Source organism: Nycticebus coucang, chromosome 21 (assembly GCF_027406575.1).
Source record: "Nycticebus coucang isolate mNycCou1 chromosome 21, mNycCou1.pri, whole genome shotgun sequence".
Classification (NCBI taxonomy): Eukaryota; Metazoa; Chordata; class Mammalia; order Primates; family Lorisidae; genus Nycticebus; species Nycticebus coucang.
In genome coordinates this window covers 1,866,735-1,879,726 of record NC_069800.1, presented here as the reverse complement: position 1 = coordinate 1,879,726, position 12,992 = coordinate 1,866,735, and the positions used below count along the sequence as shown (strand labels likewise).

General features: G+C 40.5%; 1 non-coding gene across 1 annotated transcript; it reads right to left on the bottom strand.

Moving 5' to 3' along the window:
- Nucleotides 1-4,687: 4,687 nt before the first annotated feature.
- Nucleotides 4,688-4,755, bottom strand: LOC128574358 (small nucleolar RNA SNORD56). The gene has a single exon (XR_008376731.1). It is a non-coding gene; the product is annotated as a small nucleolar RNA SNORD56 (small nucleolar RNA).
- Nucleotides 4,756-12,992: the final 8,237 nt, after the last annotated feature.

Sequence of the window (12,992 nt, the reverse complement as noted above, 5' to 3'; positions counted from 1 at the left end):
GGTGGCACCTGTGGCTGAAAGGAGTAGGGTGCCGGCCCCATATACCGGAGGTGGTGGGTTCAAGCCCAGCCCCAGCGAAAAACTGCCCCCCCGCCAAAAAAAAAAAAAAAAATATATATATATATATATAGTACTACATTATCAACCAACAACAGAAGATTATGTCATTTTTCAATTGTTCACAAACCATTTAACAAGATAATTTCTTTTCTGGAATGTAAAACTAGTCTAAACAACTTAAAAATGATTAAAATCGCACAAAATATATCTTCAGAGCACAATCAAATCAGAAATAACAAAGATATCTGGAAAATCCCCTATTATTTGCAAACCCAATAACATACTTTAAATATAACTCAAAGAAGAAGTCTAAAGGGAATGTTTTCAACTTAATAAAAGTGAAAACACAACATACTAAAATTTTGTAGAATGTTGGTAAAGCAATACTCAGGGAGAAAATCTTTGCACTAAACATCTATGTAATAGAAAAGATTGATCTCAAATCGATGACTTCCAATTCAGTCCAAGAAACTAGAGTGTTAAAAGAAATGAAACTCAAAGTAAGCAAAATCAGAGAAAAAGTAATCTAAGCAGAAATCAATGATACAGAAAACAAAAAAATTTACATCAATAAAACCAAAACCTATTGAAGTTTGAGAAGATCAATAAACTTGATAAACCTCTAGTCAGACTGATAAGAAAGTAAAGGAGAGACACAAATTATAAAAAGAAAAGTGACTTCACTGTCGATTCTGTAGACATTATTATAGAAGAATAGTAAGAAAATATTTTGAACAACTTTTATGCCAATATATTAGAAAACTAAATAAAATAGGGGAGGAACATATCAGAAAGAATGTTAGAGAAAGACTACAAGGAGCACACCTATCATTAAATAAGTTGGATTTGTTACTCCTTTCCATGCCCAGGGGAACCAAGTGATGTCTCGGTATTAGGGTATTAGTAAAAATCTATTATGGAATTTGAACTTTGGTTGGGACATCTGAGCAAGTATCTGATTCAAAGGGGGTTTGCTCTAATTGGATTCTGTCAGAAAGCAGAGGCTTAGAGGCATATATTCCAGGCATTTAATTCGTCATATTACCCAAGAGAAATCAGTGTATGTCCTTATAAAGACTTGTACATGAGTGTTCACAGCAGCTTTATTTATTATACGTACCTACAAACTGGAAACAACCAAGATTTACATTAGCAAGTACTGTAAAGGATTAAATAAACTGGGATATATCTGTTTACTCAAATAATGTTTATTCTTCAGTAAGAATTTAGGCACATAGGGTGGGTGCGATGGCTCACGCCTATAATCCCAGCACTTGTGAGGTTGAGGTGGGGGATTCCCTTAGCTCACAGGGTTGAGACCAACCTGAGCAAGAGTGAGACCTCTAAAAAATAGCTGGGTGTGGTTGTGGGCGCCTGTAGTCCCAGTTTCTTGGGAGGCTGAGCTCAAGAGTTCAAGGTTGCTGTGAGCCAAGACACCAGTACTCTACCAACCGGGACCAAGTGAGACTCTGTCTCAAAAAAAAAAAAACAAAAAAAATAAAACATAGCAACAAGGATGAATCTCAAAACAAATGCTGAGTGAAAGAGGATGGGCACATGTAAATACATCTGAAAGACCCATTCCTACAAAATCCTGGAAAGTATGAATTCATCTTCAGTGTCAGAAAGCAGATCAGTGGGTGCCAGGAGAAGAGTGAGAGAGACAGTCAGGAGGATGAGATTAGAAAGTAGCACAAGGACGCGTTTAGGTGACAGATGCTCATTATCTTCATTGTTGTGATTGTTTCACACAGGTGCACCTATGCCAAGATTTAAATTGTGCAGCTGTAAAAATGTGAAATTTATTGCATGTTAATTATGCCTGAAGAAAGCTTTTTTATTTTTTTATTGAGACTGAGTCTCACTTTGTCACACTCGGTGGAGCTGTGGCATCACAGCTCACAGCAACCTCAAACTCTTGGGCTTAGGTGATTCTCTTGCCTCAGCCTCCCAAGTAGCTGGAACTACAGGAGCCTGCCACAACACCGGCTATTTTTTTTTGTTTGTTTGTTGAGCAGGCTCCGGCCAGGTTCTTAGCCACCAGCCCAGGTGCATGTGACTGGCACTAAAACCACTGAGCAGCAGGTGGCCAGTCAATTAGAAGAAAGCTTTTTTAAATGAAGGAAAGAAGACAGTTGGCTTTTCTAAACTCATGCACAATCACTTGAATTAGGAAAAATAGACTTGACCAAGACCCTGATTCTCCCCGTGTGTTAGTAGTCATACCTCAGTTAGCATATGCATATGCTTAGAATGTGTTGATATTAGTTTTGATTAAAAAATCATAATTTTAGGGCGGCGCCTGTGGCTCAGTCGGTAAGGTGCCGGCCCCATATACCGAGTGTGGCGGGTTCAAACCCGGCCCTGGCTGAACTGCAACCAAAAAAAAAATAGCCGGACGTTGTGGTAGGCACCTGTAGTCCCAGCTACTCGGGAGGCTGAGGCAAGAGAATCGCTTGGGCCCAGGAGTTGGAGGTTGCTGTGAGCTGTGTGATGCCATGGCACTCTACAGAGGGCCATAAAGTGAGACTCTGTCTCCACAAAAAAAAAAAAAAATCATAATTTTATGCATTTGTGGGGTACAATGTGATGTTTTTATGTACGTAGTATGTATGCAATGTGAAATCAATGTGAAATGATTAAATCACTCATACACATCACATTGCTTTGACATCTTTTTTTATGGTGAGACATTTGAAATTTACACTTATTTTAAAATATGTAATAGATTATTTGCTGTAGTCACCCTCCAGTGCAATAGATCTCAAAATCTATTCCTCCTGTCTGAAACTTTGTACCCTTTGATCAACAATGTACCGTTCCCTCTCACCCCACCCCCACTCCTACCCCTAGCTGCTGGTAACCATCCTTCCACTCTCTACTTTTAGCATATTTTAATGGAATTATTTTGAGATAAGTAATCTGAGAGGTTAATTGGAAGTTGAGGCTTATATTTGAGCCTTTCCACCTCTATTTGTGTGATAGGCAGAACGCTTTCTCCCTTGAGTATATAAGTAATATGACTACTATGTTTAAAGACTAAATTACAGTCTTGGGTTCCTGGAACTCATACAAGAAAATGCAGAAAAACTCTCTCCCTAGCCGGGCGTTGTGGCGGGCGCCTGTAGTCCCAGCTACTCGGGAGGCTGAGGCAAGAGAATCACTTAAGCCCAGGAGTTGGAGGTTGCTGTGAGTTGTGTGAGGCCACGGCACTCTACCAAGGGCCATAAAGTGAGACTCTGTCTCTACAAAAAAAAAAAAAAAAAAAAAGAAAAACTCTCTCCCTAGACCAGTCACTGATTTTCTTTTGGTTTCTCTACCCAGGAATCTTGACTCCTATTCAATAAAAATATCCAGAAAATTCTTGTCTTCCCTACGTACAATAGCCATTTTATCTATCGCATTGTCTCTCAGCATGGTGTTTACGCCTACGCAGATTGGCTGAGAAGACTGCTTAGCTTTGCTCAAAAAGTAAATGTTATTCCTTTTTTCTTTTCTTTTTCCTTTTTCTCTTTCTTTTTTTTTTTTTTTGAGACTGAGTCACATTATATCACACTTGGTAGAGTGCAGTGGGGTGACAGCTCTCTTGGGCTTTAGCCATTCTCTTGCCTCAGCCTCCCAAGTAGCTGGGACTACAGGCACCCCCACAATGCCCAGCTATTTTTCTGTTGCAGTTGTCATTGTTGCTTAGCAGGGCTGCGCTGGGTTCGAACGTCCCAGTCTCGGAGTATGTGGCTGGTGCCATAACCACTGTGGTATGAGTGCTGAGCCCCTTTTTCCTTTTTTAAAAAATTATTATTATTATTATTTTTAAGCAACAAAACTTTTTTTTTTTTTTTTTTTGTAGAGACAGAGTCTCACTTTATGGCCCTCGGTAGAGTGCCGTGGCCTCACACAGCTCACAGCAACCTCCAACTCCTGGGCTTAAGCGATTCTCTTGCCTCAGCCTCCCGAGTAGCTGGACCACAGGTGCCCGCCACAACGCCTGGCTATTTTTTGGTTGCAGTTTGGCCGGGGCTGGGTTTGAACCCGCCACCCTCGGTATATGGGGCCGGCGCCCTACTGACTGAGCCACAGGTGCCGCCCAGCAACAAAACTTTTAATAAAGACAGCAGCACCACAGCAACATGGATAAATCTTTTTTTTTTTTTTTTTTTGTGGTTTTTTGGCTGGGGCTGAACCCACCACCTCTGGCATGTGGGACTGGCGCCCTACTCCTTGAGCCACAGGTGCCACCCAACATGGATAAATCTTAAACCCACAGTACTAAGTGGAGCCAACCACCCAAGCATCCAATCATCCAACCAATTAATCAAAGTGTCTCTAGATAGCTAAATAGAACTTACATGAGTTAACACATGCATAACACTATCTACATTAGAAGAATAATTGCAGATTCAAGAATGCACATCAAAAACATTGGAATGGTGGTCTGTAAAAAAAATTATTTTTTCTTTTGGGGGCAGGACACAATCGTAAGAGGGACTTTACCTAACAAATGCAATCAGTGTAACCTGGTTTCTTGTACCCTCAATGAATCCCCAACAATAAAAAAAAAAAAATTATTTTCTGTCAGCCTCTAAAGGAAAAGTAACCTCCCACTGACATATTCCCTCTGCCTTCAGTCTCACTCAGACCCAAAGTGTCTACACTTAATAGGTGAACTGCTGCAGATAATAAATATTGTTGCTGTAGACCAGTAGTTCTCAACCTTTCTAATGACACGACCCTTACTATAGTTCCTCATGTTGTGGTGACTCCCGACCATAAAATTGTTTTTGTTGTTACTTCATAACTATAATTTTGCTACTGTTATGAATCGTAATGTAAATATATGATATGCAGGATGGTCTTAGGCGACCCCTGTGAAAGGGTCGTTCGACCCCCAAAGGGGTTGTGACCCACAGGTTGAGAACCACTGCTATAGATTTTATTCTTGATAAGGATCTGAGGAAATTGACTTTTAAGGTTAAATAGGTCAATTTTGCATTGGTACAAATGTCTATCAATGTCCTCTAGTATTCAGTATTTTCAGGCTCATGTTTTAGGGTTTTTACCTGTGTCTCAATTTTAATATTCATTTGTGGTTCCCAAGAGGAGAATACACACAAACAATGATAAGTTTTTAACTTACTGTCTGTTATTACAGACATTACGTTTTTAGCTTAATGCCTGTAATTACTCAGAATTAGAATCACCTGGGAGCTTTAAAAACACCAATGATTGAAGCCCAGTTCTAGAGATTCTGATTTAATTGGTTTGATCCTGGTGATTATGCCTAGGGCTTCAAACCACTCATCTATAACCTTGTTACAAAGTTCAGCACTATCAGTACCATTTGGGAACAGTCTCTAGCCTCACTTTAGATTTACTCAGTAAGTAATCTACAAGTTGATAAGATACACAAGTTACTTAAATGCACCTTGATTTAGAAAAGCACTGGTGTCTAGATAAAATACAAACTTCAGTGGGAATCGAGTTCTTTTTTTTTTTTTTTGTAGAGACAGTGTTTCACTTTATGGCCCTGGGTAGAGTGCCGTGGCATCACACAGCTCACAGCAACCTCCAACTCCTGGGCTTAAGCAATTCTCTTGCCTCAGCCTCCCAGCAGCTGGAACTATGGGAATCGAGTTCTTAAGGGAAGTTGGTTTCTTTCTTTTCTTTTTTATTTTTTTGAGACAGTTTCACTCTGTCACCATGGGTAGAATGTTGTGGCATCATAGCTACAGCCATCTCAAACCCCAGGGTTCAAGCGATCCCCTTGCCTCTGCCTCCCAAGTAGATAGTAGTACAGGTGCCTACACAACACTCAGCTAATTTTTCTATTTTTAGTAAATAGAGGATCTCATTTTTGCCCAGGCTGGTTTAGAACTTCAGACCTCAGGCAATCCACTGGCCTCAGCCTCCCAGAGTGCTAAGATTACAGGCGTGAACCACCATGCTGGCCATAAGTTGATTCCTTGAGTGCAAGCTTTTCAAATGCATTTTTAAAGATTATTTAGATCTATCTTTATCTCTCCCGCGTTCTTCCTTCATTCTTCCTTCTTTCCTTCCTTTCTTTCTTATTTCTTTTTTTTTTCTTTTTAGCCCTGTCTCATTTTGTTGCTCAGGCTAGTGTGCTGAGGTGTCAGCTTAGCTCACAGTAATTTCAAAGTCCTGGGTTAAAGTAATCCTCCTTCCTCAGCCTCCCAAGTTACTGGTAATACAGAATCCCATTCAACACCTGGCTAACATTTCCTATTTATTTATTTATTTATTTGTGGAAATGGAGTCTCATCTTACTCAGGCTAGTCTCAAACTCCTGAGCTCAAGGGATCCTCTGGCATTGGCCTCCCAAAGAGCTAGGATTATAGGTGTTTTTATTAATATTTCCAGAAATATACCTTGATATTTTTAATTTCCCAAGCTATGAATATTAATTTTTTATTTTACTAAAATAACAAACTCACACTGTATCCAATTGAATTTTAATAAGGATTCAAAAGCAATTCAAAGTTTTTTTGACAAATGACGTTGGGACTGGTCATCCATAGGTACAAAAAGCAACCTTGACCTAAATCCATACCTTAAACAAAAATTAACTCAAGTGAATCACAAACTTAAATGTGATATAATATTGTAAAACTTAAAAAAACATAGGACAAAATTCTTGGGACCTGGGGCTAGGCAAAGAATTTTTAGGCTTGGCTATCAAAAGCAAATTCCAAACAGGAAAAACTGATAAAATTGGACTTCATTACAATAAAAATATTGCTCTTGGAAAGATTCCATAAAGAGAATTAAAAGACAGAGAATTTTGCACAAGTATTGTGGAAACTGCAAGGGGGTTTCTATTCAGGTACAGTTGCTATCACAGAAACATACAATTATTGAGACAACAGAGATTGCCAAGGAAGAAAGGAATTTTTTTTCTTTTTTTTTTTTTCAGTTTTTGGCCGGGGCTGGGCTTGAACCCACTACCTCTCGCCCAACCCTTTGAGCCATAGGCACTACCCAGAAGAAAGGAATTTTTAAAACAACAGAGGTCTTGTCCAGAGAATGGGAGAAACTGCCTCAAATCAATTCCTCCAACTAACAGACATCTTAGGCTTTTGAAAGAGGAGCCAAGTCCCTGGGGACAGGTTCTGGTGTAACTTAACAAGAGGCTACCATGCATGGGGACAGCTTGTAAGGGATATGAATCTTGGGGTCAGGATGTCTTCCCAGGAGCCCTCAGAACCTCATACCACAGGCTCAGGCATCAGTTCCCATGGAAACCTGTTGGAACTTGTTGGAGCCAAAGAGGAAGTAATGAAAGTTCAACATCTGGATACCTCTCTCTGTGGCTTAAAGAGACAGGAACATTTTACTGGCTACAGAATTTTTCTCCATAATAAAAGCTGTCATTGGAGAAACAGCTTTGTAAAGGCACAGAGTGGCAGCCTGGGACAGCAAGAGCAGAAAAGATAAGAAAGGAGGGACGCCAGCGCAAGAAGCATGTGAAGGGGAGTGTGGCCACCCAGGGGCAGACATGCCAGTGGAACCCCTTTAGGGCTGCTGGGAAACCTCACCAGTCCCCACAGTACCCTGCAGGGTGGATTGAAGACCGACTGGCTTCCTGGGTGGGTCGGCCCCCAGGTGGTACAAAAAGAAGCTAGTGCCCCACAGGGCTGTCCGGTGCACTAACATTGGCCCTTTTATGGAGAGCCAGAGAGGGAGTGGTCTGGCACCTTTCCTAAGATGAGTTCATGAACTTAACTGTCTGACCTTAAAGGACAACAGCTCTGAGGGACATTACCGAAAAAGTGTTCCATTATCATAAGGACACTTGCACTAGACTGTTGATTGAGCTCAATTTACAATAGCCACAATGTGGAAACAGCCTAAATGCCCCCCAACCCAGGAATGGATTAAGAAGCTGTGGTATACGTACACCATGGAATACTATTCAGCCATTAAAAAAAATGGAGACTTAACAGCCTTTGTATTAACCTGGATGGAAGTGGAAGACATTATTCTTAGTAAAGCATCACAAGAACGGAGAAGCATAAATCCTACGTACTCAATTTTGATATGAGGACAATTAATGACAATTAAGGACAAGGTGGGGGTGGGGAAGGGGAGAGCAGAGAGAGAAAGAAGGAGGGAGGGGTAGGGAAAGGAAGAGCAGAGAGAGGGAAGGAGGAGATGGGGTGAGGTAAGACACAACTGTAAGAGGGACTTTACCTAACAAATGCAATCAGTGTAACCTGGTTTCTTGTACCCTCAATGAATCCCTAGCAATAAAAAAAAAAAAAGGCAGTAAGGGGAAGATGAAGAGGAAAAAAAAAAGTGTTCCAAAATTGCATTGGACTAGGCACTGATGTCTGTGCCTAGCTTACCAAAGGGAACATTTCAAAGATGATCCTGATGATATTCAGCAATGAATATCTAGGATGACTTCGCCAACTTAATTGTCTGACCTGGTAGAATACATGGTTCCTATAATTTCCTTTCCTGAATAAAATTATCTTCCTGAAATTTTTCTCTTATATGTACGTATTTTATTTATATTTTTCTAGCTGTATGCTATTGCATTTCATGAGCAAAATAAATTATATAAGTGATACTTTTGTCATTTTGATGTTCCAGTTTATTTTTCTATACTAAAGATTTCTTTTTTTTTTATTGTTGGGGATTCATTGAGGGTACAATAAGCCAGGTTACACTGATTGCATTTGTTAGGTAAAGTCCCTCTTGCAATCATGTCTTGCCCCCAGAAGGTGTGGCACACATCAAGGCCCCAGCCTTTTCCCTCCTTCCCTCTCTCTGCTTTTCCTTCCCCCCCCCATGATCTTAATTGTCCTCATATCAAAATTGAGTACATAGGATTCATGCTTCTCCATTCTTGTGATGCTTTACTAAGAATAATGTCTTCCACTTCCATCCAGGTTATACTAAAGATTTCTTTTTCTTTTCTTTTTTTGTTTACATTTTTCTCTAAAGATTTCTAATATAAAAATTCTGCTGTATTTTTACAGGGCACAAGTATAAGATTTTCTTTATAATGTTGTATCAGTTTTCTATTTCTGCTGTAACAATTTACCACAAACTTAGTGGCTTAAAAGAATACACGCTTGCTTTGGTCAGAAGTCTAATATGGTGCTCATTGAACTAAAAATTGAAATGTTGGCATGCTGTGTTCCTTTGTGGGGGTTCTAGGAGAGATTGTTTCCTGCTCTTTTGGGCTGTTGGCAGAATTTAGTTGCTTGTGATTGTAGGATTGAGGTTCCTGTTTTCTTCCCTGTTGTAAACCGTGGGGGTTCCCAGCTTTCGAAGGCCACTGGCTCTTCTTGGCTTGTGGTCCCCTTCCTCCATCTTCAAAAACCATGCCTTTCTCGGGCAGCGCCTGTGGCTCAAAGGGTAGGGTGCCGGCCCCATATGCCAGAGGTGGCGGGTTCAAACCCAGCCCTGGCCAAAAATTGCAAAAAAAAAATAGTTAAAAAAAAAACATGCCGGGCGGCGCCTGTGGCTCAGTGAGTAGGGCACCGGCCCCATATGCCGAGGGTGGCGGGTTCGGACCCAGCCCCCGCCAAACTGCAACCAAAAAATAGCCGGGCGTTGTGGCGGGCGCCTGTAGTCCCAGCTGCTCGGGAGGCTGAGGCAAGAGAATCGCTTAAGCCCAGGAGTTGGAGGTTGCTGTGAGCCGTGTGACGCCACAGCACTCTACCCGAGGGCGGTACAGTGAGACTCTGTCTCTACAAAAAAAAAAAAAAAAAAAAAAAAAACATGCCTTTCTCATGCTGCTGTCTCTTATTCTCTGGACCCAGGAAAGATTCCCTGCTTTCAAGGAATCATGTGATTAGATTAGACCCACCAAGATAATTCAGGATAATTTCCCCATCTCAATACCCTTAATTCATAATTGCATCTTCAAAGTCCCTTTTGGCATGTAAGATAGCATGCTAGCTTATCTGAGGGTTGGAATGGAGACATCTTCAGCAGGGGTTGGGTGGGGGCAATTTTTCTGCCTAACACAAAGGTATACAACTTGCAGTATATACAACTAGTTCATGGAGATTGAACAATTTCAACTCTGCTAGATCATGTTTTCTAAGCCCCCTGTATTACTCTTTTCACCAGCACTGTTTAAGAATTATATTTACTTCACAAACTTTGCCAATAATTATTATTATCAGATACTCTAATATTCTTGCTCTGGCTGAGGTGATGGGATACTGTATACAATATATTCATTAATTGAATAAAAAATCTTATAACACTAGTTTGCTGAACAGTATTATGGATGCTAAAAATATGTCCATTAAAAGTTGTTTTTTTTTCACATGTGGATGTCCAATTTAACCAGAACCATTTCCATTAAAAGTTTTTTTTTTTTTTTTCCATTAAAAGTTTTTTGTTTTTTGTTTTTTTTGTTTTTTTTTGGCCGGGGCTGGGTTTGAACCCGCCACCTCCGGCATATGGGACCAGCGCCCTACCCCTTGAGCCACAGGCGCCGCCCCCATTAAAAGTTTTTAAAACGGGCAGCGCCTGTGGCTCAAAGGGGAAGGGCACTGGTCCCATATGCCGGAGGTGGCAAGTTCAAACCCAGCCCGGGTCAAAAACCACACACACACACACAAATAAATAAATAAATAATAAAATCTAAAAAAAAAAAGTTTTTAAAACAATCCGTGCTCTCATGAAGCTTTTATTCTTTGGGACAGGCATACATTCATTCAGATAAACCCAAGAGCAAACCCAGGGAGGGGGGAATTTTGGATTGGAGCTCTTAGGAACTGACCCAAGAAAAGAACTGAGGGATAAGGGACTCAGTTCACAATCTCAGTGCATACACATCCAGCGATTCCACAAGGGCTGAGGAGATGGAGCTGAGAAGCTTGTCTGATGTCACAGGAGACACAAGCATGGGCCCCATTCTATCTTGCTGATGTTCCTTCCAAAAGAGGTGAGAGTCAGGGAGTGCTCCACGTTGGGCAACATTTTCCCAGTGGCCTGTCTTGGGGTTCCTGGATGAGAATTTCTCCAAGTCCCTCGCTGACCCCAGCAGACCAGCACTGGGGTACTGCACTCACATTCCAGAGTAGAAGAAACACCTGGAAGGGAAGCGAGAGAGGGTTTAGGTGATTGGTACTGGGTGAGGTCAAGGCGAACTTTTAAAGCGGTGTGTCCTTTACTTATTTGCATTTTTAAGTATCTTGATGGCAAAAAAAAAATGGCTCCATGCCCATAATGCAGTGGTTACGGTGCCAGCCCATATGCACTGAGGCTGGCGGGTTCAAACCCGGCCCTGGCCAGCTTAAAACAACAATGACAACTGCAACAACAACAACAAAATAGCCGGGCATTGTGGTGGGCGCCTGTAGTCCCACTTTTCACCAGCACTGTTTAAGAATTATATTTACTTCACAAACTTTGACAATAGTTATTATCAGATACTTTAATCTTCTTGCTCTGGCTAGGGTAATGGGACAATGTATACAATATAGTCATTCATTGAATAAAAAAATATTCACATGAGCACAGCCATGGAACCATCACCACTATGGAGATAATGAACCTACCCATCCCCCACCAAAGTTTCCCTCTGCCTTTTTATAATCTTTCTCCTCATACTTTCCCCTCCCAATACACTCCCGTACTCTCCAACCCCATGTCCAATCAATTATCATTTTAGATGCATTTCTGGAATATGATATAAACTGAAACTGACAGTATGTATTCTTCTCTCACTCTCTCTCCCCTCCCTGGCTTTCGTGCACAAAATAATTCGGCCCTTATCTTATTGTGGCAAGTACCACATATCAGTAGGTCATCCCACTCACTGCTGAGTGGTATTTCATTGTATGGATAGCTGCAGTTAGTGTTTTTACTCACCTTCTGATGGACATTTGAGTTGTTTCAAGTTTTCTGCATTTCAAATAAAGTTAGTATGAACATTTGTGTATGAGTGTTTGGACATATGCTTGCATTTCTCTTGGGTAAATATCTAGGACTTGAATGACCAAGTAACACAGTAACTTCAAAGAAACTGGTAAAGTTGCTACACTATTTAATATTTCTGGCATCAGTGTATGAGCTTTCCAGTTCCTTCATGTTCTCATGAATATTTAGCATGCCTAGTCTTTTTAATTTTAGCCATTCTAATAGGTGAGTAGCAATATCTCAATGTGGCTTTAATTTGCATTTCCCTCATAATTAATAATGTTGAACATTTTCTTTCTTTCTTTTTTTTTTTTGAGACAGAGCCTCAAGCTGTCACCCTGGGTAGAGTGTGATGGCATCACAGCTCACAGCAACCTCCAACTCCTGGGCTCAAGCGATTCTCTTGCCTCAGCCTCCCAAGTAGCTGGGACCATAGGTGACCACACAACGCCCGGCTATTTTTTTGGCTGGCGCCGTCATTGTTTTTGGATTCAAACCGGCCAGCTCAGATGTATGTAGCTGGAGCCTTACCTGCTTAAGCCTCAGGCGCTGAGCCGATGTTGAACATTTTCAATGTGTTTATTTCTCATCTATCTATCTTCTCTGGTGACATATCTGTTCAGATCTCTTACCCACATTTTTACTGGTCTATTTATTTTCTTATTATTGGGTTTTGAGAGTACTTTGTAAATTTTGGATAACAGCCCTTTATCAGATACAGCTTTTGCAAATTTTTTCTCCCAGTGAGTGACTTGTCTTTTCCTTCTCTTGACAGCATCTTTCAAAGATCAGATTTATTTTTGTACATACATATTTTATCTTTATTTAAAATTTTGTCATTTTAACTTATCTTTAATTTCCCATTCAAAGATAAATGAAATTTTAAGTATAATGATCCAAAATTTTATTTTAAATGTACATAAGTAAAAAATTTTTCATACATTTTTTAAAAAATAAATATATGAGTAGATAGTTGGCTCTTACTACAGTAGTGAAGGGAAAAGCTTCCCCTTTCATCATCTGATGAT